This window comes from Zonotrichia leucophrys, chromosome 2 (genome assembly GCF_028769735.1).
Source record: "Zonotrichia leucophrys gambelii isolate GWCS_2022_RI chromosome 2, RI_Zleu_2.0, whole genome shotgun sequence".
Taxonomy (NCBI): Eukaryota; Metazoa; Chordata; class Aves; order Passeriformes; family Passerellidae; genus Zonotrichia; species Zonotrichia leucophrys.
In genome coordinates this window covers 64,455,288-64,482,487 of record NC_088171.1, presented here as the reverse complement: position 1 = coordinate 64,482,487, position 27,200 = coordinate 64,455,288, and the positions used below count along the sequence as shown (strand labels likewise).

General features: G+C 41.2%; 1 protein-coding gene across 12 annotated transcripts in view; it reads left to right on the top strand.

The window, feature by feature from the left end:
* Window positions 1-27,200, top strand: part of ATXN1 (ataxin 1) — a 334,709-nt gene that overhangs the window by 197,071 nt on the left and 110,438 nt on the right. The window lies entirely within an intron of this gene.

Here is a 27,200-nt window from a genome sequence, read left to right as displayed (position 1 = left end):
AATCCTTTTAGTACAAATGTTCTCATTTTCAAAGCCACCTCCTCAGGTTACAACTAAACCGAGCACCTGACTGGCAGCGCCACAGCTGCTGTAATGACACCTGCAGGTGTGGCCATGGGGATGTCCCTGTGCACAATCCATTTCGTGTGGCTTCTACTGAGCTGCCTGCCTTCCCTTGTTGTTTGTGTGTATTTTCGTCACCACTCACAGAGGACACAGTCAGACTTTTTAATAATGTGACACTGCAGCTATAAATCTATCAAAATTGCAAGGGCATAACAAAGAGTAGATCTGACCAATGGCACTGTTATCTTTTCCTTTGTATTTCCCTGGAATTCTAGCTGACAGCGGCCCTTAATACAAATTCGTTATTTGCAAGGAGCCCTGTTTAATCTAGCAAATTATTGTGCCAATGTGTGACACTAACCATGCTGCAGAATAAAGAGCAGTGAAGTATTTATGATGCTAAAATAATTTCAGGTCATATCTTTTTTTTTTTTTTTTTTTTTCCCTTTGTGTAGTTTTGCTTTTATTACTAGTGCTGAAATGGTTCTTGCAGCGCAAGTGAGAAAACCAGACTGAACCTCCTGTTTTTTTGTTGGGCTCCCAGCTGGAAATGCCTCCCTCGATTTTCCATTGATAAAAGTGTCACAAAGGGAATCCAGAGCAGAGGAATAGGCGGAAATAGAACAATGCAAAGTCTTGGACTTGAATCACAAAGAAAGTTAACTAATGTAGATACAGTACTGGACGAGCTGCTGCTCCTTTCATGACCAGGTTCATTTACCTGTGGTCTTAGCATTTGTGGCTGCCCTCAAAGCTGTGTAACAAATCAGCTATTTATTCTCTCTTTGCTGTGGAGGCTCTTTAAAAGGATATTGCAGAGCATTTTCTTCTCCCCCTTCCTATGGACTGTTTTATTTGACCTTCAAGAATTCAGAGTCTCAACAGGGGCTAGAAAACTCACATACAAGAACGCTTTTATTGTTAATCTATAAAATATGTCTTTCACTAATAAAATAAAGATATGACATTTATAGAGCTCTGATAAGGAACATGGCAGTGGAAAAGGCCCAGGTCTCCTGCTGTTTAAATTAAGGGCAGCTGATTTTAGTGAGAGAAGAACCGGGCTTGTTAAATGTGTATTTTAACACGTGCACTCAGGTGTTCCAATAATGCTCAAAAAACTTCCAGGAGTATTTTGTGAAAATTGAGAAGTAACACCATAGAGAACTTTGTTCATTTAAGTGACTGAAGGTAATTGATGCTCCTTCAGAGGTTTTTAAGAGGGAAGATTACTTTAGTTTCATTAATTAGGTGATTAAGTTCATACTTTTTGTAGACTTTCTTAGCATTGTATCACTAAAACAATGGCTTCTGTATCACTGCTGTGTTTGACTGTTGTGTCAGGGTCAAAGAGCTGACATCATGACATTTGCCACAGTGTCTCTGTGGTCACCTCCTTGTCACGTGCTGTAGGCGAGGGTCTGCATGCAATGGTGTGACCAAGGGGCTTGGAAGCCCCTGTGGAAGACAACTGGTGCAGGTCTGGTGCTGGGGGCAGCAGCGATGGTCTGTGACACAGAAGCTCAGTCATGAGTGAGGCAGTGACCTGCTTTGCTGCAGTGGGAACAGCTGTGCTCGGCACCCCGTGCCAGTGCTCAGCACCCCAGACCAGATCTCAGCATCCCGTGCCAGTGCTCAGCACCCCATGCCAGTGCTCAGCACACAGCTTGTTGCAGACCTGGATCTCTGGAGCTTTGCTAAGAAGCACTGTGGTTGTCCTCTGACATACCTTCCCCTGTGAAAGGCTAAGCCCTCCTCTTGTCTTTCCCTCCTGTTCTTCTCCACTCTTTTTCCCTCTTCCCATTAAGATCTTTCTTAAACCTGCCAAAATGAGAGGACCCACACACTGAAGTCTATTTCCTCGTTCTGATGGTTTATTGTGATGGAGTAACAAGAATGTGCACAGTTATTGAAGTATGGAATGATAATACAGCAGGAATGGGTTATGTAATGAGCAAATAAATGGAATATGCTTGGCTTATCCATATGTTATTCAAGGGTAAAAAGAAAAGTACACAGAATAGTGAGTGAACAAGAAGGAAGACTGGAAATGGTGTTTGGATTTATTGGATATTTCAAAGCTCTTCCTCTGATGCTGTAAATCAAAGCAGTTATATTTTGTATTGGGTTTGGTTTTTTAAATTTAATTATTATTGGGCCACCCTTCCTTAAAGCCAAAAAAGGAAATGCAGCAGGCAAAACCACTTTAAATTGAAAACCAAGTAAGAATAAATCATGGTGTGATACCTTAATAATGCTATTAAAAAATTGCTTTCCAGTGAAGCATAGTGAAACCTAGGAGTAGTAACTGCTTTAAGTGATACAATTTGTCTAGCGTTTTGACAATGCAGGAGTTTTTTCTTCTTGTCAGTGTAAGAGTCAGTAAAGTTGAGTTTCTTACTGCCTCCCCTCTGCCCAACATGCTATTCCCATGCAGAGATGGACTCTTCATGCCTGTGCCTTTTCATCATAGTGAGAATACATGAGAGATATGTACTCTGTATGAGTAAACAGAACAACCCAGGCCATTTATTTTCATCACTGTTTTGCATAATAAGCATGCAAATGCCATATACAGCAGAGGAAGATGCTAAGAGCCAGTTCTTACTAGATCCTAAATGGGATACTAGTTGGTGAATGACTGAAAATGAAGCTACCCCACACTGTCCTTAAGAGACTCACTTTTGGAAAAGGCATGTTATCTGTAATAGTGGGCAGAGCATCCACTGAATCAGTGTTTTTGTTTAAGAAAAGGCTGCCAAACATTGAAGGCAGGAAAGCAGTATTGTTTTTTCATGTTCTTGGTGCCAAAGAAGCAAAAGAAGGTAACAGAAGAAAGGGGTAACATTCTGAAGGCATTTGGGGCTTTTTTCTGTTACAAAAAAAAAGAGATGTTTATAAGAAATGAGGGCAATTTAGTCGAGTGTTCTGCTTTGGACAATTGTAACACTAATGGGATGGAAGCAGTATAAGCAGTTGCTACAATTATAGCTGCAGTTACTAAGAGAAATCCGTGTTCTGTTATTTGAATGAAGCATTCACCGTGTGGCTGAAAAGCAGCAGGATCTTAAAGAGACAGAGAAGAGAAATTATCCTCTTTTTTGTTTTGTTTATTTTATTATCTTCATGTTTTTTTCAGAAAGTTTGTGCATGTGATTCATACAAGAGTTCAAATCCAGTCTTTCCTTTGCACCCAAAGCAATTTAAACAGTTAGAAAAAGACAGTAAATGTGCATTTAAAAAGTCTATATATGTATACATAAAAAAATGAAAGTATCTGCAAGCGAGTAAAATGGAACTATTGAGTTTGTATTCCCTGTAGCCCACTAAAACTTATGGGTCATGCAAAATTATTCAAAGGGTAATTTCCCTTCCATTTTCATCAGGTTTCTTTAGTATTGTGAGCCATTATTTGCTTCCTTTCAGTGATGTGTCAACAAACATTACTTTTCTTTGTGTATGCAGCTGAATTTTATTCATTAGAGAGATTACAACACATGAACAGTTGTGCCTTTAGAGCACTGGCATTTAAACAGTTTATAAGGACTATGTTTATGCTTTGGATGGAGATCAGTTGGTGCTGGTGTTAGTCAAATTAGGGCTGAAGTCATGGAAATCTTAACTTTTCGCCCACTTCATGTATCTTTGACAATTTAGCATATATGGTGGGCAGTTTCCAAATGCAAACAGATGGTGTGCTCATAAACACCAGGACACAGAAAGGTGTTATTAGTACTGGGTTTGTCTCTTTATAAATGAAGGATGCAGATCTATGGCTGGTACAAATTTAGCATATTCCTCTCAAGCAAAGTTATGCCAACAAAGATGGAATGAGAATCTGTCTTCCTGGCCACTATTTTTAAACACAATGCTGGAAACTGCTCATGTAGTTGTCTCTGTTTGTGTGTTTCTGTATTCCCTTACACTGTCTCTGTGGCAAAATGTGTTCTGTAGCCATCTTTTTTTTATTTTTTTCCTGATGACAGAACACAGCTTTTCAGCACATCTCAGCCTCGTCCATCTTTAAACACCTCTTATTCCTGTTTTTTCCATTTTCCTGTTTTGAATATGAAAGTTACTTCTTGCATCCCTATTCTTCCAAATGTAGCAACAGGATAGGATGTCTTTACTCCTTTCCTTTCCTGCTTTTCCCATCCGTGTGGATTCATACATCCTGAGGAATTTCTTGAATTAAGCTCAAGTTATGTCTTGCAAAAAGCCCAACAAAATAGTGTTAGTCACACCTGTATAATGCAGAATGATTGACAGAGTTAGTGCAGGCTGTGCTGGGATTTGCTGAGTGGCTACATGGATGCTTTGCAAATCCTGCTGTGCTGGCTCTGGACTTCCCAGTGCATAACACTGAACCAATTGGATGGGCTGTTCCCATTCAAAATGTCAAATTTGTGTTCCTAATTTCCAGTGAGGATGTAATGTGATAGCAAAATTGTTCTGTAAAGGGTCATACGCTGTTTTACTGTCAGTTTGTGAGGCTCAGACAGAAGGAAATGATCAAAACCACTCGATGCTCGTTATTTATTAATTGAGTTCTGGCAGAGCCTTGCTACATTCTGGCTTTTTGTTTGTTTCTTTGTTTACAAACAAAAAAAGACAAGCACAGTTCACAAAATAAACGAAAAGGGAAATTTGTTCACAAAGATTTCTGACAAGGAAGAAAAGGGATTTGGGGGCATTTGAGTGGAGGTGCCTTGGAATACAGAGAGAGTAACTTGGCATTGTGTCACCCTCTCTGAGTGCTGCTCCTGAAAGAGAAGGATGCTTTAGAGAACAGCAGACCATGAATCTTCTATGCTGGCACACTGGGTTACCAGAAAATATTTACCCTAGTAAGTTCTGTGGTGGGGATATTTTAAGTGCTTGCACTTTGCTGCTTGTATGGATTTACTTTCTTAAAAAAAAAAAATCAAACTAGAAGGTCCAACTATTTCTTTGCTTTTCTGGACCTCTGCCTTGTTTCTGTACATATCCAGGTAAAGAATAGTACATTGAAGTACAGTGTCTTTCTTTACTAACTGTGGTTTCTTGACTTCAGAAATCCCAAAACTACTTAGAGCTCAGTCTTCTGCAGTGAACCCTGTGCAGACAGACCCTTCCATAGATGCTGTGGCCCATGTGGAGCTGTGTCAAAGCCTAGGGTGTGAAGTTTACATTGCTGAAAGGTCTGAAGATTCAGCTGCTAGCCTCCCACCGCCAAGATTAAAAATTAACCAAGTATAGGTGATTTTTTTCACAGGGATAGCTAAGAACACATCTCTGATCAGCATAATACTTCTTTCAAATTTTCCAACTTTGTCCAGAGCCTGAAGCCATTTTAAATCTCAGTAAATTAGCAACAACAGCAGCAGAAGTAAATTTAAAAGTCAGTGATACATATTTGTCTGCTCTCTCCAAAATGGCTGATTTTTTTCCCTGAAACTTGTCCTCAAAATATCAGTCTGAGGCAGATATCACAGGACTTTAAACAAAATATTTTAAAATATACTTTATGTTTATGTTCAGCATTTTCTATTAAAATATTCACTTACTTACATTCACTTACTTGCCAGAGTTGTAAAAAGCTAAAACCAAGGCTCTTGAGGAAGAGGGTTGAATAGTCTTCAGTGTCACGGTTGCTGTGAGAATTGTTTTCTTTGCGCTACTGGTCTAAAGGTGTTGTGTGCAGCTGCAATTCTATACACCCTGTCCTTGAGGTACCCAATTCTCTGCCTGTCACTGCTATTCTGTGGAATAGTAGAAAAAAATGGTGCAGGAGATCATTCTTTCCAGGTCACTTAGATCTGCATTGTTTCAGCTCTCCTTTTCTTGTCTGCTTGACTTCACAAATGTTTCTTTCCTCCCTTTGGATTAGAGGTGGAACTTTAAAAAGGCAAAATGCACAGCAAGACCTGCTGGTCTTCTGCTCTGGCCCTGTCCTCATCAGCTGAGCCCCAGGGGTTCTGCAACTTACCCAGTAAACAAGAAGCCAGTGTCAGCTGCTGAAGCTCCTGCTGCTTTTCTCTGCTTTTACACCATCAGTGCATTTTGGACAGTAGTGGTGCCCAGCAGGGGTCTCTTGCAGTTCCTCTTGTCTGGTTAAGTGGCTGTGGTGGCTTTTCTTGAACCATGTAAAAACCAGGACCTGGGAGGTGCTGCACAGTGTACCCATGTCTGCACAAGTGCCTTGTTGAATTTGGCAGCATAACCAGTCGGGACACAGAAAATGTTTGCTTATCTGGGTCGCCTGAAGAGAACAGGCAGGTCTAGGAGGTTGGTCAGGGCTACTGAAGGAACTTGCAGACATGCAGGATTCCAGCTCTCCCTGGCTGGGAGCTGGCTTCCTGAAGCACTGCTAAAAATCCCCCTCGCTGTTCCTCTGTACTCAAATCAATCCCAGTTGAAGCAGGGAGTAATATTTGCATACCTCACTGGTTGTTCAGGCTAAATTAATATTTGTATAGCACACTGTGTTCCCCATATTGAAAGGACGACATGAGCACTGCTGTTTCTAGGCAGCTACATCCCGTGCTTGAATGTTGTAAATGTACTTAGCCAGGACAGACAAGACTCATTGCATTTGTTTAGAAAAACCCTGTCAGTGCCTTGGTATATGTGTGAATGCATTTTTTTTTACATAGGTGATGTGTTTACTGTAAAGCTGAAGCTCTTCTCTGTTGGAATAGCCCTGTTTCCAAGGTTGGGGATTGTGTTCATTTGCCATTTTTTATTCTGCTTGCCCACTGCATTGCATACTGGGGGGAGTATTTGGTAGTTTTTTTTCAGGGTTTTTCCCTGCTTATAGTGCATGCATAAATCCACTAGCAATGCTTTTTCTTGAGCTGAGAACATAAATAGAGTAGATTATTGTCTGGTAAAGCTGATTGGTATTCCTTAAATCTTGATCTCATCCCTTACTTATTCACACATCATCTGCACAGAAGATATTTCTGCTGTCTTCTGAACTCTGTTTCACACAGCCCAGAGATGTTAAAAAATAATAATTTTATAAATCTTTGCTATACCAAATTAAAACATTAAATGAAATCTGAGGGAAAAAATGAAATCTGAAAAAATAATTAATTCAAGCTAATAAATGTTCTGGTCATAAAAATTCTTCTGCAGTGTGTGAAAGAGGGTGATTTCTCCAAAGGTCCTGCTTGCAGAGCATCTGCTGGAGATGACAGCATCAGGAAAAATAGAACAAGCCGTGGCATCAGTGCGGTTGCATGGTTGGCATCGCAGCCTGAAGAGCAAAGCAGCGCCGTCTCCTGCAGGAAAACCTGGGCTTGTAGCTCTCAGCACACAGGATTCTGCTTGTTGTGTCACGCTGCCATAAATCCTGAGCAGCTCCATTGAAATGGAGGGAATTACTCCAGATTTATGCCAGTTTCGGTGAAAAGAGGCTTTCTGCTGAATGGATCGGGGCAGCCACTCGCCAGGTGGAAGGGAAAAAAGTGACTCAGCTTTCAGCAGTTGTTGCTGATCACTGGCTTTTGCCAAGCACAGAGTCACAGGTTTCCTTTTTTATTTTTTCCCTTCTTCTTCTCCCTGCCCCCTCTATTTTTTTTTTCTGTGTGAGTGACTGCTTTGTGTGCTGCACAGAAAAGAGGACTCAATTTCTGAGGGAAGAAGGGATCCTGTGGCAGGATGAACCAGCCCGAGTCCTTGCTGTGAGCAAGGAACTTGTGGAGGGCAGATCACCATTGCTAGAAGCATTTGGCTCCTCATTTCAGAGTGTGGAGTATTGGCTTCTGCTTCTCGCCCTTGGGAGACAAACGTTTGTAGGAGGGAGTTCCATGCATGGCTGGCCTCGTATTTCTGTGTGCGTGGCAATACCCAGCTACGGACAGTGAGAGCAGCTCCTTCCATGGGGCACACACAGCAGCAAAGCCTGCAGCAGAGCAGAGGGAGCTGCAGCTGGGGGCTTCTTACTTTCCCTTCATCTTCAGCTTCTTACTTTCCCCCCATCTGCATTCACCCTGCTCTGCCTCCCCAGCAAGCTCACAAGCCAGCAGCTGTGACCATTGCCTGCACCCAAAAAAAAAAGAAGCAAAGAGGGAGGGAAAAACGTGTAGTTAGGTGCTAGGGCCATGTGCTAGTGGAGTAAATATTGGGGTTTATTTCGGACTGCCCAATTAGTGTACTCCAAGTTTAGAAATGGTGTTAAATTACTGCAATGAAAAATGGGATTTAAAATCTCTAAACGGAGAAGACAATAGCATACTGAAGATCTCAGAAATACATGGGTTGTTGAACTGAAGCTCCCTGAATGTTTCAGCCCATCTGTCTTGATAGTTTTCTGTGTCTTAATCACGGATTTCATGAAGTGTCTAATTTTCTTTTTTTAGCTTTCTGTCTTCCTCTTGTACAAAAGTTAAGACAGGGAAATCATCTGAGCTGGATTTACTTTTGCATTCGAGAAAAAAGCAGTCTATAAAAAGAAGTGAGTGGTGTGTGTGCTGGGAAACCAAGTTTGTCTGCTTTGGGTTCGGGGAGCAAGATTTTCCCACCCTCAGCTCTGCTGCTGGGGTGGTTATTGGGACAGCTGGGGAGTGCAGGTAGAGGTGTTTACCCTGTGAGTACCAGTGCTTTTAATGGGCTGGCTCTGGTCCATGGGTATCCAAACAGTGTAGACTGGCTCTGCTGAAGTCACTGGCAAAATTCCTTTGCTGTCCCTCCCACTGCTGCCACTGTTCCTGGCAGCTGTCAGGATGTACAGGCAAGTCCCTGAGCCCTCTTGCACCTCGGGAAGTCTGCAACAACTCTTCTGAACTGGAGAATTGCTTCCGATTCATAGCTGCAGGGTGAAAAGCACAAACCAACCAACAGAAACATCCTTCCCAAAAGTCAGAGCATTTTAATTGACCCCTCAGGAGGATCATTGAAGAAGGGTTGTGCATCTCCAGATCCTTCCTCTGTGAATCCATCACATAGAGCCTACTCAATTTCTAGCAAGAGTGGAAATTTTTGCCCCTGCCCTGCACAGAGCACAGATAAGGCCATGTATATTTGCAGTGTGTACTTCTGTAGTATGCAGAAGATGCTGACTGACGTTAATTAGGAGTGGGAGGTGTGAAAGTGTAAAAATAAAACTCCTTTCTGTCAGGTTTACTATTAGAAGTGAAGTACATGGTGTGACACCGAGTGCATGTGAGCATGCACGTGTGTCTGCGTGTGAGTGTGTGTGGAGTGGAGGGTGTGTACTCAGTATTTAGAACAATAGTGGGAGTGAAGCATTGCAGGTTGGAACATCTGTAAAAGTCTGCAATTACAACCTTTTTCTTGGGAGCTGCTCGGTGAAATCTGCTTAAAAATGCTTTCTTTGCCATTGCCAGTTCAAAATGCCATGCTAAAAAGCACACAGTGCCAGAGATTGCAACTTGTGTCAATTCAGCTACCTCTGCCCGGCTTTGTGCTGCTACAGTGACTGTTGTGAGAAGCAATCAGAAGTACAATATTTTTGGTAAATTTTAGCAGGAGCAATACTTTGAAAATAAGTGCATCTTTATTTGACAAGCTCCAGTATTGCTCTGGTTAGTAATAGTTTTTAATTCCTTCTCTGTGTGTGTACTAAAAATGAGAAGCAAAAAAGTGAATTCTGCTTTGTTAATGGTTCAATAAGTGTGTTGTTGAATGTGCCTGGCTTTCTCTTACCAAATAAATGGACAATCATCTGTGTAATTTAAAAAGCATATTCTTTGGATCTTAACTGCCTTAGAATATCTGAGCTTGAGAACTATTGTGTATGAAATTTCTTCAGTATCTGTTTTATGTGGGTGATAATGCCAGAGGGTTATCTGTGGAGCTTTTAATAGCTGTCTGACTGTCCATCTGCTCTATGTGACTGTTTATATTTATCCTTTATACGAGAAAGTTCAAAACATGGGCACTCTGTCAGCCTGATTCATCTGTCACTGAAGTGGGTAGCACTGACTGAAGACCTCCTCCCCAGTGCTTGAGACCTTTCCATGCAGAACTGCAAGACTGTGTTTGGTCTTCATTGATTACAGCTAAAGGACAAATCTTTTCCTGTTACACCTCTGAAATTATGTGTGTTACCCCAGTTTTTGCTTGTATAAGTAAGCTGCTTTAAAGTGAACCCCTTTTTATTAATATTACCCAGTGACTCGATGGAAATGAGTTGCTAATCTCTTCACTTCCTAGCAGAATTTTTCTCTGTTGACAAACTGACCATTTGCTGAGGGAGAGGGTAGGAGTGACACCTCAACTCTCCAGATCTGCAGGGTATTGATAGTACATGGTACAGGCACTGTGAGTTGTGGCTGCTTGTGCTGGGCCTGTGATTGAGATACAGAGCTTTTACTACGCCCTTCTGGTTAAGTATCATTTTATGCCCATTACTGAATGTAGATTTAATGTTTTGGACGTTCAGTTAAGATACCCTCATCCTCCTAGAAGGGAAGCACCAAAGCTGACGATGCCATTTTGCACTGGCCTCACCAACATTGGTGCTGTTGCTTTATCATCATGATATAGAACTGGCTCAACACCCCCAAAACCAGGCAAAACAAGCAAAAAAGCCCCCAACACCTACCCAGAAAACTCATTCCTGGCTGGCTGATGCTGATCCTTGCCCTTACAGGCTGATATTTTGGGTGAGGTGTCACATGTTGCTGAGAAGGGGCACGTGGCTTCAGCTAGGAGAGATTGCTGACCGTGGGAACGTGGAGCTAAGGGTAGTGCTGGTGGATATTTTCCAGCCAGCTTTGGTATCAAGTTTACACAGTGCATGTGGTACAGCACTTCACATGCTGTGTCACAAAGACAGGAGTTCAGAGGTTTCTCCAAATGTGTGCCAAAGGCCTCTCTTAGTTAACTGAGCTGCTCGTGGTTTGTGTAGAGGTGTCTGGGCTTGTTGGGAAATGCTCCCTACACTGTCCCTGGCCATGGGCACACCTGGTCTGCCACAGCTTGGGAGATGTGCGTGGGGAGATGTTTGCATCAGCTACAGAAGCACCGAAACCAATTCACAGGTACACAAATACTGAGTTTCCCCTTGAGACAAAATATGCTGTATTTTGGTTAGGAAAACCACGAGGAGGTTGATTTCTGGGTTTTGGTTTTGTTTTATTTGTTAGTATAACTTACTTGTGTTTGAAAGGGTTAAGCAGAAATAAGTTCATGGTTGAAGCTGCAGTGGTGGGTATAGAATGCATGGCATATCTGGTGTCAAAGAAGTTGCTTGTAGTCACATATGTGTAGATAAAAATATATTGCGTTTTCAGTAGTGTTTTTTCTTCCTGGCTGGAATTGTGATGTTACAAGCAATTAATGACAACTGGGTTTCATGACTGTATTTTCTTGCTGTATGCCTCAAGTCAGTGAAATGAGGAAATGTATGTGAACTGTGAAGAAAAAAGAAAGGGGAAAAAAAGGAGGAGGGCAGAGTAAAACCACCATGTTTGAAATCATCATCAGACTGTTTCTGTGTTTAAGGTCTGGTCAAGTAGTGTTCTTGGGAGAATTAATCAGAGCTTAAAGAGTTCAATGCATATTCAATGTCCTCTAGGATGAGACCTCTACTGATTGAAGAACTATTTGGTCTTTGAGACCGTATCTATAAATATATTTTCCTTCTTGGGGACTGTAACTGCTGAAGTTAAACCTACCAATATTTTGGGTTAGACCAACCCACAGGGTTTGATCTTCATGCACAAAAAGGCCACTTTACACTCTTGAGACAAGTAATATGATCTTGAACCAGGCTGAAATCATACAGTTCATTTTGCCTTCTTCCTCTTTTCATACTGATTAATACGTTAGGCTGTCTAAGCATAAAATACACAAGTAAAATATGTGTGGGAAAACACTGTGTAGGTATATAGCCTTCAGTGATTGGGTAGCTATTTGTAAGCTTGAATTAATTAGTTGGGCTGACATGCAATCCGTTCAGCTTTGTGGGGGCTGGACAGTTTGTGGGCAAGCAGGAGGGAAATCCTTTGAGGGATGTGTCATTGTAGGACATTCTATACTAAAGTTTTTTTTGGAGGGGGTGGGGAAAGAAAAGTACTGTTAGAATATCTGCATTTGATCCTCCCTGACATGAACATAGTTTAAAACCAGAGCCTGTGTTCTGAATGGTTCTTGAGTTGTCATCATGTTTTTCAAAACTGTGTTGCAAAAAAGCTCCATCATTAAATTATTTTTAACACAATGCGTAAAGACAGTTCTTGAAATAGTTTGTAATCAGCTAGACCAAGTCCTGAAGTCCTGGATGGTGCTTTTCTGTTCCTGCTTATAGAAGAAAACAGTGTTTGCACAGTTCAAATGCCTTTCATGTCAGCACTGATCAGATTTGTTTGCAGTCTATAAAAACAGAACATTAGATTTCACCTCAAAGCTATTCTAAGAAAACTTTTTAATAATCATTGATTTTATTTCAGAAACATGGCAGTACTGAAAATGTTACCATAGCTATAGCCATGAAGTTAGAACAGAACTGCTATTATTTTTGGAGTGTGTCTAAATCAGTAATTTTTCAAGTGGAAAGGTTGGCAGAATTTCATTGTGCTTGTCAAAGTCAAAGTTACTAGCTTCCTTCCAATTCATCCAGTTTTACTGATCTGTTTGGTAAAAGCAGAACACAGAAATGCAGGATACACTTCCAGAGCCCACCATGCAGAGAGCCTGCATGCAGCACATCAAAACCAGCCTGAATTCTCTCAGGCTTCCCTGTATCTGTCCTGGCTGATTTATTATTTTGTGATATATTATGTTAAAAGAAAATGATATATTAAAACTATACTAAAAGAATAGAAGAAAGGATTTTATGAGAAGGCTAGCAAGGAAAGGAATGGAATGATAACAAAATCTTGTAGCTGACCAGAGAGTCTGAGACAGGTGGACTGTGATTGGCCATTAATTAAAAACCACCACATGAGACCAATCAAAGATGCACCTGTTGCATTCCACAGATAATTATTGTTTACATTTCATTTCAGAGGCCTCTCATCTTCTCAGGAGAAAAAATCCTAGCAAAAGGATTTTTCATAAAGTATGTCCATGACAGTGTGGTGCCTCCGCCGCTCAGATTGCAGTCGAGTCCCAGGGTAGGCTCATGGCCCAAAGGGCAGCATGGCAGAGAGCTGAGGCTGGATCTCCCAAGTCCCACCTAAGGAGTCTTGGCACTGCATCATCCTTCCTCTCTTCTGCAGTTTAAAGATCTGTTTAATACTGAGCAATGGTTGTAAGTGTGCTTTTTAATGCCATTGACTTGCATGAGTGAACCTCTGGGAAAGGGTGCTGTGGAGCTGCCAACACAACTTGTCCAGGAAGTTTTCTTTCCTGAGGAATGTTAAAGTGGCATTTAAGTTTTCTTTTTGCTGGGATGTTTTTTTTTGCTGTGTGCATCAGTGATGCTTGGGTGGGTGTGTTCCTTTTTCAGATTGAGATTTGGAGTTGTGCTTTTCATTCTTCACTTGCACTTAAATAGTAAACCAATGTTTCATAACACCAGTGCTTTCAAATTCTGATAACTGAAGTGTCCTAATGATTATTTATTGGGAGTAGAAGTTTATCATTCTGTTATCTTTGGGCTAAATTGGAAGGATAGTGCTTCAAGCCTTTTTTAACACAAAAAAATTATAATAACTTGACATTCCACAGTATACATAAATTGATGAAAGTCAAAAGACCATTTGCTTGGAGGCTGTAAATAATGATCTCATTTGTTATTATGTGGTCTGCACAGGCTACTCTCCAGACATGTAGGATTTTTTCCTTTCTAATGTTTCTACATCAGGATGATAGAGATGAATACTCCATAGATATGAGGCCATCTGGTTCTTCCAATTACCAGAAGAATTTAAATTTACCAGAAGAAAAAGTAATGTATTATGCCTTTCTAAATGTAGTTCTTTTTCCATGATTGAAAATTGAATCACTTATTTATGGAAAACTCTGATATTCTATAGTTGACTTTGTTCCAACTTGAATATTCTTAGGAAGAGTAAACCCTTGATTTCTTCATGTAAATTTTGTGGGATTTTTTAAAATTTTTCTTCTTTTGCTGTCATTTTCGGATCTAGATGTTATCAACAATACAAACCAAAAAAAGGTATTAGTGACCTCTTTTGTTCCTCAGATTATAGCAAAAATAAAAATCTTAAAATAAACATCTTAAAATGCCTTAGAATGAAAGGAAGGCAGTGTAAAAGAAAGTTAGCCTGCTGGGAAGAACAATTTTAGAAAGAAATTTGAAGCACTTCCGTTATAAATCCCAAGCTTAATAAAGCTCTTTGTGATTGGATTTGGTCTTGAAATTGTATTTCTAGTTTGGAGCCTTCCACTGGCACAATGTCTTCTAAGAAGATTTGGTGTGTGTTTTGGGTTAGTATGAGTGGTTTCAGTTGCTGAAGCAGTTGCAGGAGGCACATTAGGGGCAATTCAGACCTCGCAGTGAAGCTGTACAGCGATCTCAGTGAGTGAATATCTATGCAATGATCTTGGTGCCACTAGTAAAAAGAGTGATATTAATAACAATGAGAATAAGAGGGACCAGCACTTGATGTGATGACAGTTTCTGTTTGCCAGCCAAGTAAATGTGTCAGAAGGTCACCAAAGAGTATCTATGGCAACCAAGAGAGGAGGACGGCTCTGCTGGATCAGTGTTGCTTGTTGGGTAGAACCCCAGGCAGGGAACTGGGATATGACCTGATTAGGACTATGCTACTATGCTACTAGCTGAAAATGACAGTATTTATCAGCCACAGTCTTCAAAAATAAGTGAGAAGCAGAAGGAAAAAATTGGTGGAAAGCAGAAAAAACAAGGACCAAGAACGTTTGTCTGATATCTTTCCAATTAAAAAACTTAGATTGTTCAGTACACATAAAAACGTTATAAGCCTGATCTCTGGAGAAGAGAAAGTTACCTGTCGTTTTTGCTAGGAATGTTCTTACTCTATAATGTCTTATTTTTTCTTTAAATTTACTTTCTTAAAGAAGTAGGTTTTGTCAGGAATCCTACAAACCACCACCAGACTTGCCATTGAGCTATAAATTTTGTCAACTGACATTTCTTGTATGGTTTTAAAAACTAAAAATAAATGAAAAATCACCAAGTCTTTTAAGCCTTTGATGGAAATCCAGAAGCTTAAATATTGTTGAAATCCAGTCTGTGGGGTGAGTTAACTGAATTCCCAGTGTAGCAGCACTATTAAAGCAACTGTCTTAGATAATAAATGGCAATATGCTCTATGACTCACTTGAGGGGTCATTATTTTTGGCTGGCCTGAAAGACAGTCTTGTTTGCTGGGCTGCAGTCAGGAAGGTTTCAGCCTGTTCCATGTATGTGATCAAAGTGGAACACTGAAAGAGTGAGGGCAAGTTTCCTCAGAGACTACTTGGGATGCAGGCTGGGGAGAGGAGATGGATTCCCCTCCCTGTTTCCCCAAAGCTGTTTCTTTGGCCTGTAACCCACAGCATTAAAAGCTGCTGTGAAAATGCTATATGTTCCTTTCCCTTCACCACCCTCCATTTTGTACTGCAACAGGGAAGCCTAAGGAGTAGTACTGCACATGGTACTTCAGGATCTGAAGGGCAATGGAATTACATTATGGAGGGAATTAATAATCTCTGGCATACATTGTAATTTGCTTTCTCTTAATGAACATGCACGTAAATAATGTAGTAAAGATCTGCACATAGAATGTTAAAAATCTGCAGTTTGCCTGGATGTTCTCTTTTGTATAATTTATAATTCAAAGCTTTGCATCTGAAGCACTTCTTCCTGCTGAGATGGTCCTCTCTAGCGTGACCCCATGCCCTGATCCTTAGTTTGCCCAGAGCCAGCCTCAGACCAGCTGCCTTGTGAGCACTGCTGCTCCTCTCCAAGCCTCGTTTCAGTTTTCATGTTCCTACGTTTTGTCAGGTGCCAGCTGGCACTGCAGCTGCGCTGGTTGCACTCAGAGGAGCCCGGGGTCACTGTGAGCCCAGCTGGGCACTGGCTGCTGCAGGGGTGGCACCAGCACCCACAGGGAAACTGGGAGCTGTTTGTCACCTTGCTCTTGAGGTGATTCCACCGCATACTCATTGGGCAACGTGAAGAGACTTCTAGTTCTTCTGTATCTCTGCCAAGCAGAACATCACTACAGAGCATCACCATTCAGCTAGAATAAAGGGAAATAAAGGGTGAAAAATGTTTGCAGGATCACAGAACTGTTGACTCTTTCAAACCCCTACAAAAGTAAATGATTGAACAAGGCTGCAGCTTGGGTTCAGCTGTGGATGTGCAGCTCAAGCTGTAATTTTCTATTCTGAGATAAACTCTGGTTATTGTTTAATGAAATAGAAAGTCAAGGCTTTAAATTGCAAGCAATTCAGATGTTTGTCTTCCACAAGATTGTGTAGCATTTTTTGTTTTGTCCTCTATCTTCTTGTGTGAATATCCAAAAGTTTACTGTGGTAAGTCCAAGCGGCAGAGAAGTGGCGTGGTTTGTTCTGGCACAAAAAGAACAGCCAGGTAGTGTTTCTCAAGGTTCAGAAAGCCTGAAAGGAGGGAAGAAGTAAGTCAGACTGATGAGTTTGAAATAATTTCTTACTGATGCTTGTAGTGCTGCCTGTATCCATGCTTTCAGTGTCAATGTAAAGCATTTCAATGGTGATTTTTAAAAGCCCAACAGATTCTGTTCCTCTTAGTACACAGAAACTGCCCTAGAATTTTCCTTGTTATCTGCTTTTGGATCCTGTTTTGTTGGCAGCTTGGTACAAGCTATAGCTGGCACCCGCATGATGCAATGCTAGGCTTTGTGTAAAAATACACTGGAGCGTATGTGGGCAGGGCCCACAGTAGCCTCTGCAGTTGCTCTATTTGTAGCACGGCTCCTTCATCTTTTGCATGTTCCTGTATGTGATATTTGGGCAGATTTTAACAAGCTTGGCTTAGGGTCTGAAATAACAACCAGCATCGTATCAAAGCACTTAGTGTATCATGAAAGGAACATGCTTATACAGCAGGAATATTTATAGCTGGCCCTTCTGACTGATGTGAGGGAAAGGTATTCTAAAAGTATTTGAAATAGCTACAGATTTTTCTACTGTGTCAAAATGCAGTGCTTAGAATTCTCACCATGAAAGCCCATATTGATTAAAAACAGCTTCCCCCCCAGTTTCTGGGGATACTTGGGACTTGAAGGCCATTATGATCAGTTGCTTTCACACTCTGTTGTTGCTGAACTATAAAGAAGAGTCCACAGGTATGGTATGTTCACCATGATCTGGTGCAGAGTGTCTACCCTTAGTAATGGCATGAAGTGTTTTATGGAAGACAGATTAAGTGTTTTAGCAGATATGTAGTGTGAAACCCATGCAATGTCACCAACCTCATCTTCTCCTAATTGGGACAAAACCATTTCAATAAGTAACCTGGGTTTTCTCATACCTAAGCACTTGAAATATTAGGGAAAATGAAAGAGGATTTTATTCCTCCTAAGTGCAAAAGAGCCATTGGAAATGTTTTTAGACAGGAAAACTATAGATTCAAAAATATGTGTAGTAAATTCATCACAAACAAGACATGTTTATTTCCTCACTCATTTGTTTCAGAGACACTTTAAACTTTTGCTTGTTTTCTGAGATCATAAGTTGCAGACATTGGAGAGAAGAAAGCAGAACACTAATAGCAGTGATAGCAGAAACAGCACTTATATGCTTATTAAATAAAAGCTGTTTTGCTTCCAAGTTCTTAAGTGCTATACTTATTTAATCTGGTTTGCTCAACCTCTATTTTTACATCATTTGTTCTGCTCAAAAATTGCAAAGAAATTTTTTGTGAGAACATTTTGTTGGTTTAGATAATAACTTTTTTTTTGGTTGCTTTTGTTCAACACATAAAACATTTTTAGATTGAGGGTTAGCCCTCATTAATTGGAGTTTCAGGAAGCAGAAAATGGGAATGCTATCAGAGTATCTTCAAATAAATCATGACTGATTGCATGCAGAAATACTCTGACTTATTTGTGTATGCTTAACAAGCCTTTACTACTACAGCTTCTGCTGTTCAAGAATAAAACTGAGAGTATGTAGCATCAGTATCTGTTTGAATGTACCCCTGGTCCTGCTTTCACTGCTAGAAAGCACAAGCCCTGGTTCTGCTGCAGTCTGTTGTTGGCAGCTTTAAAGAGCTGTTGGTGAGAGCAGACTGGATCCCGAAACTGGGCATCCTCTGTGTACAACATGGATGCAGATCTTCCTTTCCAGAATCAGTGAGCATCAGTTTTTTTGACAGAGGATTCTGCTTTGTTCACCTGCGATTCCCTGCTGAGTGCCATTTTCCCTGCTTTCTCTTTTAAAAATTGCCTTTTCCAATCCCCTACCTGTTGCACAAAGGTTCTTGCAACATTATTTGGCCATATGTGGGCTTCTCATTGCCATTAGAGCAGCCTGCATGATACATCTTTCTGTGCTGTTGAAGCTGGTTGTAGTATTTCTGTTTGTGCCCTGCCACACTTGGGACTTGGGAGGCCCAGCTATTTTGCAAGGCAAATTTCTTTCCTGCTCACTGCTGCAAGTATGCAGTTCTGGTTTGCCTGAGGTCTTTCCTTTCAAAAGTCACTCTTGCCATGTTGGCAGGTGGAAGATGCCCATTTGATGGGGAGGGAGAGGATAAAGGGTCAAAAGGCTAATTTTCATGCTTTAAGCTGCTATCACTGAAGTGATGCAACACACTTGCTGTATCAGCCGTTGGTTAAGCTGCTACACCACTTTATTGTTCATCAGCTTCATCGGTGTGTTCAGCATTTGGTGATGAAGGTTATCCAGAGAAAGGAGATTGCAATTTGTGGAGATGCATTCATGGAAGTGGTGGCCAGAGGAGCTCAACTCCCCAGCCTCAACAGAAAATGCATCCACAGAGAACAGTTCCCCTGGCTCTGATTTGTAGGGTTTTTCTTTAACCAAGGTTAAGTCAGAAAGCACATCTGCCTTCTACTGTTTTGTCGTACTTCGCAGCTAAGGATGGAGAAAAGTTTTCCTCTTAACAGCTTGATGTAGTCAAGATCCAAGAAGCCCCAAATTCTCTGTAGTTGTGCTGTTGCTGCCAACTTGCAGACTCATTTGGGGGCATTATGTTTAATCAGTCTGTGCTTCTTTTCCTTACGCTGTGGGCTTTAAATCCCTTCCTCTTTTGCGTGGAAAGCTTCTTGTAGGCGTCAGCTGGGTTTAGTTTACTGTGCTCCATTCTGAGCAGCACAGCCTGAAGACCTCCTAGTTTTATATTGATAAAGGTGCCTTCTTCCTGAAATCATGTAATATAGTGAGGTTCTGTGAGTCCAGTACTTGGCTGGATGAGATAGGGTGTCAAACCATCTGTTTGGAGGTTTTCTTGGGTTTTTTTTTCTGATTCCAATTAGTTTTTATAAATTTGACTGTGCCTTTGATAATATTTTTCATGTCCTTCCTTCTAAAGGAAGTAAAGGCAAAGGCAATGCTTTGATCTGTTATAGTTCCATAGATTCCTATAAAGGTTTTGCGAGTTTTTGGTATTAGGGAAAAAAATCTTAGAGCCTGTTTTAAAAAACAGATTATCAGCCTAGGGAAGGAGCAGTGGGATGGTTACCAGTGATGGGAAGATAAATAGGAAAGCTGAGTAACATGGGAAGGAGCTACACGTTGAGGCTTGGGTTGGGAAGACTGTGTAGGTGGGAGCTGGAGCATCAGTGAAGTGTGTACAAGGTACCTGAAAACGTCAGATAGGAAAGAGCGAGAGGGGAGAGAGTAGAAAGCAAGTGTATTGGAAGATGCTGGCGCTGGATTTGAGAAGCAGGAGTCTCTGTTGTTGTTTATAATACTTCAGCCGTGTAAAAGAGTGGAGTTTATTCTTGCTGATGTGCTAATTAGAGCTCAGGGATTTTTATCTTACCTGTCTGGAAACTGAGTAGCTGCATAGTGAAGAGATCTGCCACAGCAGACATAAACCAGTTGTTGGTTGTTGGAAAGGTCTCACCTTCTGTGCCTCCTGTGCAGTCAAGGGACTTGTAAAGCAGTGTGAGCATTCGGTGTTGAATGCAACTCCTGTTCTAACCCTTGTCCTGTGCTATTCTTTTGAGTTTTCTTAAGCTAACTAGCTAATGCTCCAGTGGCAAAATACAATTGCTATCATCCATGTTGCTAGGAAAAATGATGGTATTTTTAGGTGTGTTTAAGGATATCCAGTGGTGAGGTGCTTCAGGATAAAGGTTTAATTCTCAGTTTATTCCTCCTCACTTGTGCTCATGCAGATTGCCTTTCAGTAACACAGAAGAAATAATGACCAGTTCTTTCACTCTTTCCTGCATTATTTCCTAAATTAACAAATTGGCTATCTAGAAACACATTTTGAGAGAAAAAGATTATTTTTCGTGAATTTTTTTGTAATATCTAAGGTAATAGAGTAATTAAGAAATTACTCTAGTAATTAAGAAATAGATTTTTCATAACTATACTGTACTTCCTTTTGTGCCACACATACATCTCTTTCCAACTTTAATTATCTAGCAATTTTTTATGTATTCAAGCTTAATTTAATATTAGTTGCAGGCTTTTACATAGTTATGCTAATCTGAGTTCTTTTCAAAAGAAGGGCAAAATTACAGAAACAACTCTTATGAGATACATACTCCTAGATGATGATACCAATTTGCTTTTCACAGCTAGACACAATAAATTACTTTTCGTTGCAGGTGAAATGAGCTGCACTGATATGTTTCTTCCTCCATAGAACACACTTGGGTTCTGGGACAGGGATGAAGAGCTAGCAGTCATGAAACTGAAGCAGCATTTAAGTTTTTATTTAACATCATATTTATCTGCTTGAAAATCTGTATGGAAAGCTCTATGGATACGTTATTTTCCTGTTGTCTTTTAATTTCCTGTTACCTGTGAGGAATTTGCTCTTAACTTTGTGATGAACTCGGAACCCTACAGGCATTGCTTCTTCAAAAATTCCTTGTGTGAAAAAAAGAGTGTCTCTGTGTAGGAAACAAGAAAAAGAAATCTCTTGAGTCAACTACATTTTTGTTAAGGCAGATTATATTTTTTATGGCCTGATTCAGTATTAGATCATTGCAGTCTCATGCCATCTTAATTTCATTCATCAGTGGACTTATTTCAGCATCAACCTGGTACAAGGGATGGCAGAATTAGCCTTTCTGTGTGTAATTATTCTTTCGTATGCACGGGTTAAGAAGTATCTTCTGGAGGCCAGCAGTACTGCCCTATTAAATGTGCTGCAAATGTGATCTGAGGCTTTGAACACTGAACTTTAAGTACTTTGAACAAAATTTTGAATTTTTTTTTCCTTTTACTGCAAATACACCAAGGATTTGATGTAGGAGATGTAGGAGAAAGGGTCTAATGCCCTTCTTCTGAGGGGCCTGTAATGAGCCCCTCAGAGGCAAATCTTACCTTGCTATTTACTCCAAAGCCAGGGAGTTTGCCTTGTGGTGTGAGATATATAAGAGTAGACCCTATCAGAAAAACACAGTTATTAACTACCTTGCCCTAACCTGAAATAAAAACTTCTTCTTTAAGATGAGTTCATTGTGCTGTCTTCTCTGATGTCATGCTTTTATTGACTTCTTGTGTTAAAGACATCCACACTGTGAGAAGTCGGAGGCACTAAATATCCACTGTGTGTATCTGACAGTAGAAGAGAGAGGAGGTTGCCTGTCCTTCAGGCAACCCACAGCCAGCAAAATCAAGTGTTTTAAAAGCCCACATTTTAAATGGCCAAGTCAGTTTTTGCCCTTAGAGGTGCTGCAGGACGTGTAGCTACAGTGTATGTATTTGCAAGATTCAGCATTTAATTTGTGTTTTAGAAATCTCATATTATTTCCCTGCTGGTGCTAGTCTTGTCTGTGCTTCACAGCTGCATCTGTTAAGGTCAGAGCTATCAAATCTGGTTAGTCCCAGCCTGATTTTCAGAGCAGGCAAGTCTCCTACAACCCTCTACTTCATTTTAATGGGCCTCTGGGTGCACACAGCACTGCTGTGAAGGAGGCCAGCTATTTAGGTCCCAAAATATGGATTGGTACCTAATTTAGTGTATCCAGGGGTGAAAATGTTGGCTTAGTATTCTCTCTCCCTGGGACTCCTGTTCCTACTCCTGTTCTTGTATTTGAGATGGGGGCTGTCATTCACTGTATGACAGTGCAGAAGCCAAGTAGGTCAGTGCCTCCAGGCACTGCTGTATATTGTACATCCACCCCACGGATGAACCTTACTGTAGGTATTTGCTGAAACATTTTAGTGGGGCTCTGCTCAGGTTACCCTGCTCCTGAGGGCTGCTTGAGCCCTGCATGAGCAAAGGTGAGCAAAGCAAGCTCCTCCTCTTCAACAGGTTCCTGTAAGGGGGATCGAGGGAGTTTGCCCTGCTTGGAGACTTGAGCCAGAAAAGGCACAGTGGCAAAAGCAGCTAGAAGACAAACTGTGAATCCAAACTGCATATAAATCTCTACCCTAAGCTGATTTGCTGTTTGGTCCAGCTTTTCTCTCTTCCCTTCTACTCAACTTCACTCTTAACTGGATCATCTTTATCCACTTCCTGCAGACCTTCCTTCATGCTCCTTTCATTCAGCTGATCTTTTCCCATGGAATGCAGAACCCTAGGTTTTACTGCCAAACCAGCTGCAGGGGAGCACAAGACAGAAGTGCACACATCTTCCACTAAGACACAGGAGCTTCCTGCTTTCTTGCTCCAGGTCTGTTTCAAGGCAAGAGGGAACTAAAATAGCTTATTGCTGTTGAGGATGAACATGTGACTACCTCAAACTGTATCACCACTAAAGGCTTAAAAATAACGTGGTCTGCTGCCATCTGCTTACACATCTTTCCTCCACCCTCCCTTGCTCTTGTCACTTTAGACTGCTGTAAGCTCTTCAGAGCAAAGATGGTCTTCTCTGCTTTTGCAAAAGGCATGCCACTGTGGCACCTTCCCAACCCCATCCTTGCTTTGCTCTCAGCTTGTGCTGTACTACAAATTAAGAGACTTGAAAGTTTTATAATTTGGTCTTAATGGGGATGTGGATTGAAGCAAACAGGACTTTCATTTTGTGGTATCTGCCCAGTTGTAACTCATCCCTAAGATGAATTTGTTGGTCACACTAAGATCTAAGGTATTGATCAATGATGTAATTGCCATCCTATAGTAGGACAGATGATGTAATTCTTACCCAGTTACGGAAGACAGTGACCTTGAGACAGAGCAGATGGTTGAGTAGCATAGATGGTTCGCTGATTAAAAAATGCCCTTGTTTTAAAACTAAACTGTCATGTGTTAATTACTGGGGAGGAACAACTACAACAAAATTCCAGCATGTCACAAAAGATACAGCATATCTTGACTTTTACCAGCAGTTACATATTCCTGTATTGACAGGTGACTTTTGATGGCTTTGTTGCTTTTTCTCTTTGGCCATCATTTTGATTTACTTCAGGATAGCATAAAACCTGACTTCCGTGAGCCTAAGGAAAATACTTGGTTTGATAGCCTGTCATGCATCTAAAGAAAAAGAAAAAGTAAAGGTGTATGTGATAGGAGAAATTCTGGTAGGTGAGAGGAGAATATACAGCAAAGTTTTGCCAATGGGAAGGCCTAGTTCCTCCCTAGTTCCAAGTAGAGATAGCTTAAACTTACATTTGAGTGAGAGGTAGCATCACTTTTTATTTGAATACTTAATAAAAAAGTGACAAGCACTGACCACCAGCTTTTGCACCTAGATAAACAGTAGGCAAAACTCAAGAAAGTCATGGAGATAAAAGAAATAAAACCACTTATTTTGGTTGTCAATAATGTGATAGGGAAAAAATACATATTTTTCTTTGAGTGGAAAGACCCCAGTACAAGCCTAAGAAATAGTCAGTATAAGAAGCATGGAGCCTAAGAAGAAAAGACAGGTTTGAAAAGACAAATAGTTGAAGAGCTATTTGTGGTTCTCCTGTTGGTATTTTCTTCTTAACAACTAATGTTCTTCTGGCTTAAAATTTGCTGGTTTGTGTCAGAATTTTTTTATTCTTTTGTTCCTCTCTTCTTTGGCACATTTGCAAGATAAGTATTAAACTGAAGAACTTAACAAAGACAACTTCTCAAGCAGATCATTACTAAAAGTAGTAGAAGAAATTAATAATTTGCATGAATTTGTGACCTAATAAAGAAGACTACAGAAGAGTGATCTGTCTAATTAATTACTGCAATGAATTGATCTTAGGAAATCATAGAGGCATAACTCAGTCAGAATCTGTGTTTTCTCCTTTTCTCTGAGCCAGACTTTTCTCTAGTAGCTTGTGTTTGAAACTAATGACTAATGCAGGCAAGAATTTATTTTTCTGAGTTCTATGAGTGTGTACTTTCTATTGCTGAGATACACTTCCCTCTTTTATGGACTTTTCAGGTCTTCTGTTTTCCCACAGTATTTGCTTAATATAATATTGTTGAATGTCCAGGGGACTTCTAATGTGTAAGATCTTATGGTCTGCTAAAAGCAGTTTAAGATGTCTGGTTCTTTATGTTGAAAGGACCTTGTGCTTGAAAATCTTTCGTCCTCTGTCTTAGTGAGAATTTCAAGTTTCAGAGGAAAGAAATAAGAGCTCTGATGGATGTGTCCCCTTCAGTAGTATTTCTTTTCTAAATGGGCAATAAATCTAGATGTGGATAGTTGAAATTGTGAGAAAGTAATGAAAAGGAGGAAATTACTTTAATTCTGTAATACCAAAGGAACTAGAAAACCTCTCATACACACTCTGCCTCAGGGATTAAGCATGGGTCTTCATTTTTTAGCAAGCTTCTGTAGAGGGGTGCAGCCACTTCAAAAATTAGGTTTCTTTGGCAGGCAAAGGTTCCAGTTGTGTGGGGAACCCTTCTTCACTGACCCGTGAGATCTGCTCTCCTCTATGGTTTCATTAGCACAGCTTTGCATGAGCTGGGCAACTGCCCTCACTCATGTTTAGAGTAACAGAATTGTTACTGTTGGAAAGGGCCTTTAAAATCATTGAGTCCGAGTGTTAACCTAACCTAGTCCACCACCAAACCATGCTCTTAAGTGCCACATCTGTGTGGTTTATAAATACTTCTGGGGATGGTGACTCTACCACTAGCAGTCCTTAGACAGACTGCTCCCATGCTTTGTAACTCTTTCCATGAACAAATTTTTCCTAATATCCAATCTAAACCTCCCCTGGCACAGCTTGATTCCTTTTCCTTGTCCTATCACTTGTTACCTGGAAGAAGAGGTCAGCCCCCACCTGCCTACATCCTCCTTTCAGGCAGTTGTAGAGAGTGATAAAGTCCCCTCTAAGCCTCCTTAGGGGCTAAACAACTCCAGCTTCCTCAGTATCATCAGATCTGTGCTCCAGACCCTTCCCCAGCTCAGTTTCCATTCTCTGGACACACTCCAGCTCCTCAATGTCTTTCTTGTGGTGAGGGCCCCAAAACTGAGCACAGGGTTTGAGGTGTGGCCTCACCAGGGCTGAGTCCAGGGGGAAAACCACTGCCCTGGTCCTGCTGGCTACACTATTGCTGATACAGGCCAGGATGCCATTGGATTTACTGGCCGCCAGGGCACAGCTGGGCACACACTGGCCCATGTTCAGCCAGCTGCTGGCCAGCAGCCGCAGGTCCTTTTCTACTGGGCAGCTTTCCAGCCACTCTGTCCCAGGCCTGTTACATTGCACGGGATTGTTGTGACTCAAGTGCAGGATCTGGGAGTTTGCTTGTTCAACTTTATAAAACAGGCCTCAGCCCTTTGGTTCAGCCTGTCCAGGTCCCTCTGCAGAGCCTTCCTACCTTCCAGCAGATTAATACTCTCATCCAGCTTGGTGTCATCCACAAACTGACTGAGGGTGCATTCAATCCCCTTGTCTGCATCATGGATAAAGACATTAAACAGAATTGGCCCCAACAGACGAACCATTATCATCCTTGTTGTTGTGGGTTCCACTTGGATAGCCCCATGCCAGTTATACCAGGGCACCTGGGAAGGTGTGGCAGTCACATAGGGAACTTGTGTGCTGCGCTGGGCAGGAACTTGGCACCATTGCCCCCTGTCCCTAGTGTGACTGTGTTCAGCCAGGCAGAGAGACACCAGGGAATCTTCTGTATCATGTGTCCTGTCTGCCTGCTGGGCCTGGCCCAGGGAAGGGAGATAGGGTGCCGTTTCAGTATTCTATCTCTCTCTCTCTCTCTCACTGATGCTCCTCAACATGCTCCTCCTTGAGCTCTCACTAAGTGGAGGAGCTCCTCTACCTGGGCACAACTCCTCCAGCTGTTCTCACTGCTACTGGCTGCTCCTGGCATCATACTGCAGCTGAGGTACAGTAAGGCTGAAGGACAGGCTCATAAGAGGTCATTGATGCTGAGGGTTGACTTCATAAATCATTTGCAACTGTTCTATCCTGTAGATCACACTTCTACTTGAGTCCTTTTCCCCATTTTTAACATTTTGCTCTTTCATTCTTCAGTCATTCATTTGCTCTCCCTGCTCCCATTTGTTCAGCGTGGTCACAGCTCAGTTACCTCAGCCAACTCATATCCTTGATTTGGAGCCTTTATACATTCAGAGACAGTGGCACACCACTGAACACTTTCTCCCTCTATAGAACCACTTCAGAGAGTGAAATTTGCCCTGGGGCTCTGGAGCAGACCTCAGTCTGTGTATCAACTCCCAAAGTCCAACAGTTTAACCTGCAGCACACCCCCTGCATTTTGCTTCTGCACTTAGTCAAATTGTTTTGTTGTTTAAAAACAAAATGAAGTGACAGTGCTTGTCCATGAAGCTTTCACTTGATGCAAATTCCATTTTTATTTTCTCATTTCTCTGTCAGCTACTGCCTTGTCCTCCAAGTTTAGATAGCACTTGTCAGGAGATTTAGACCTTCAGATGACTCTTCACATTAACTATCTTTCTCTCTTTTCTCTCTCTCTTTGCTGACTAGGGTGTTGAAAAAACCCCAAACCTCTAGCAAAGTCATGAGTAATAAATCAAGCCATTTGTCTCAAATCTCTCTCCTCTCTGCAGCTTTTAAAAGCTGTTTCACAGCATGGAAGTGGAGGTTAAACCCTGGGCTGTTTTTCCTGCAGAGAGTTTGTACATGGCTCTTCTCATCTGTGATCTATGTATGAGCAGAGACAAGACTTCTTGTTCAAGGTT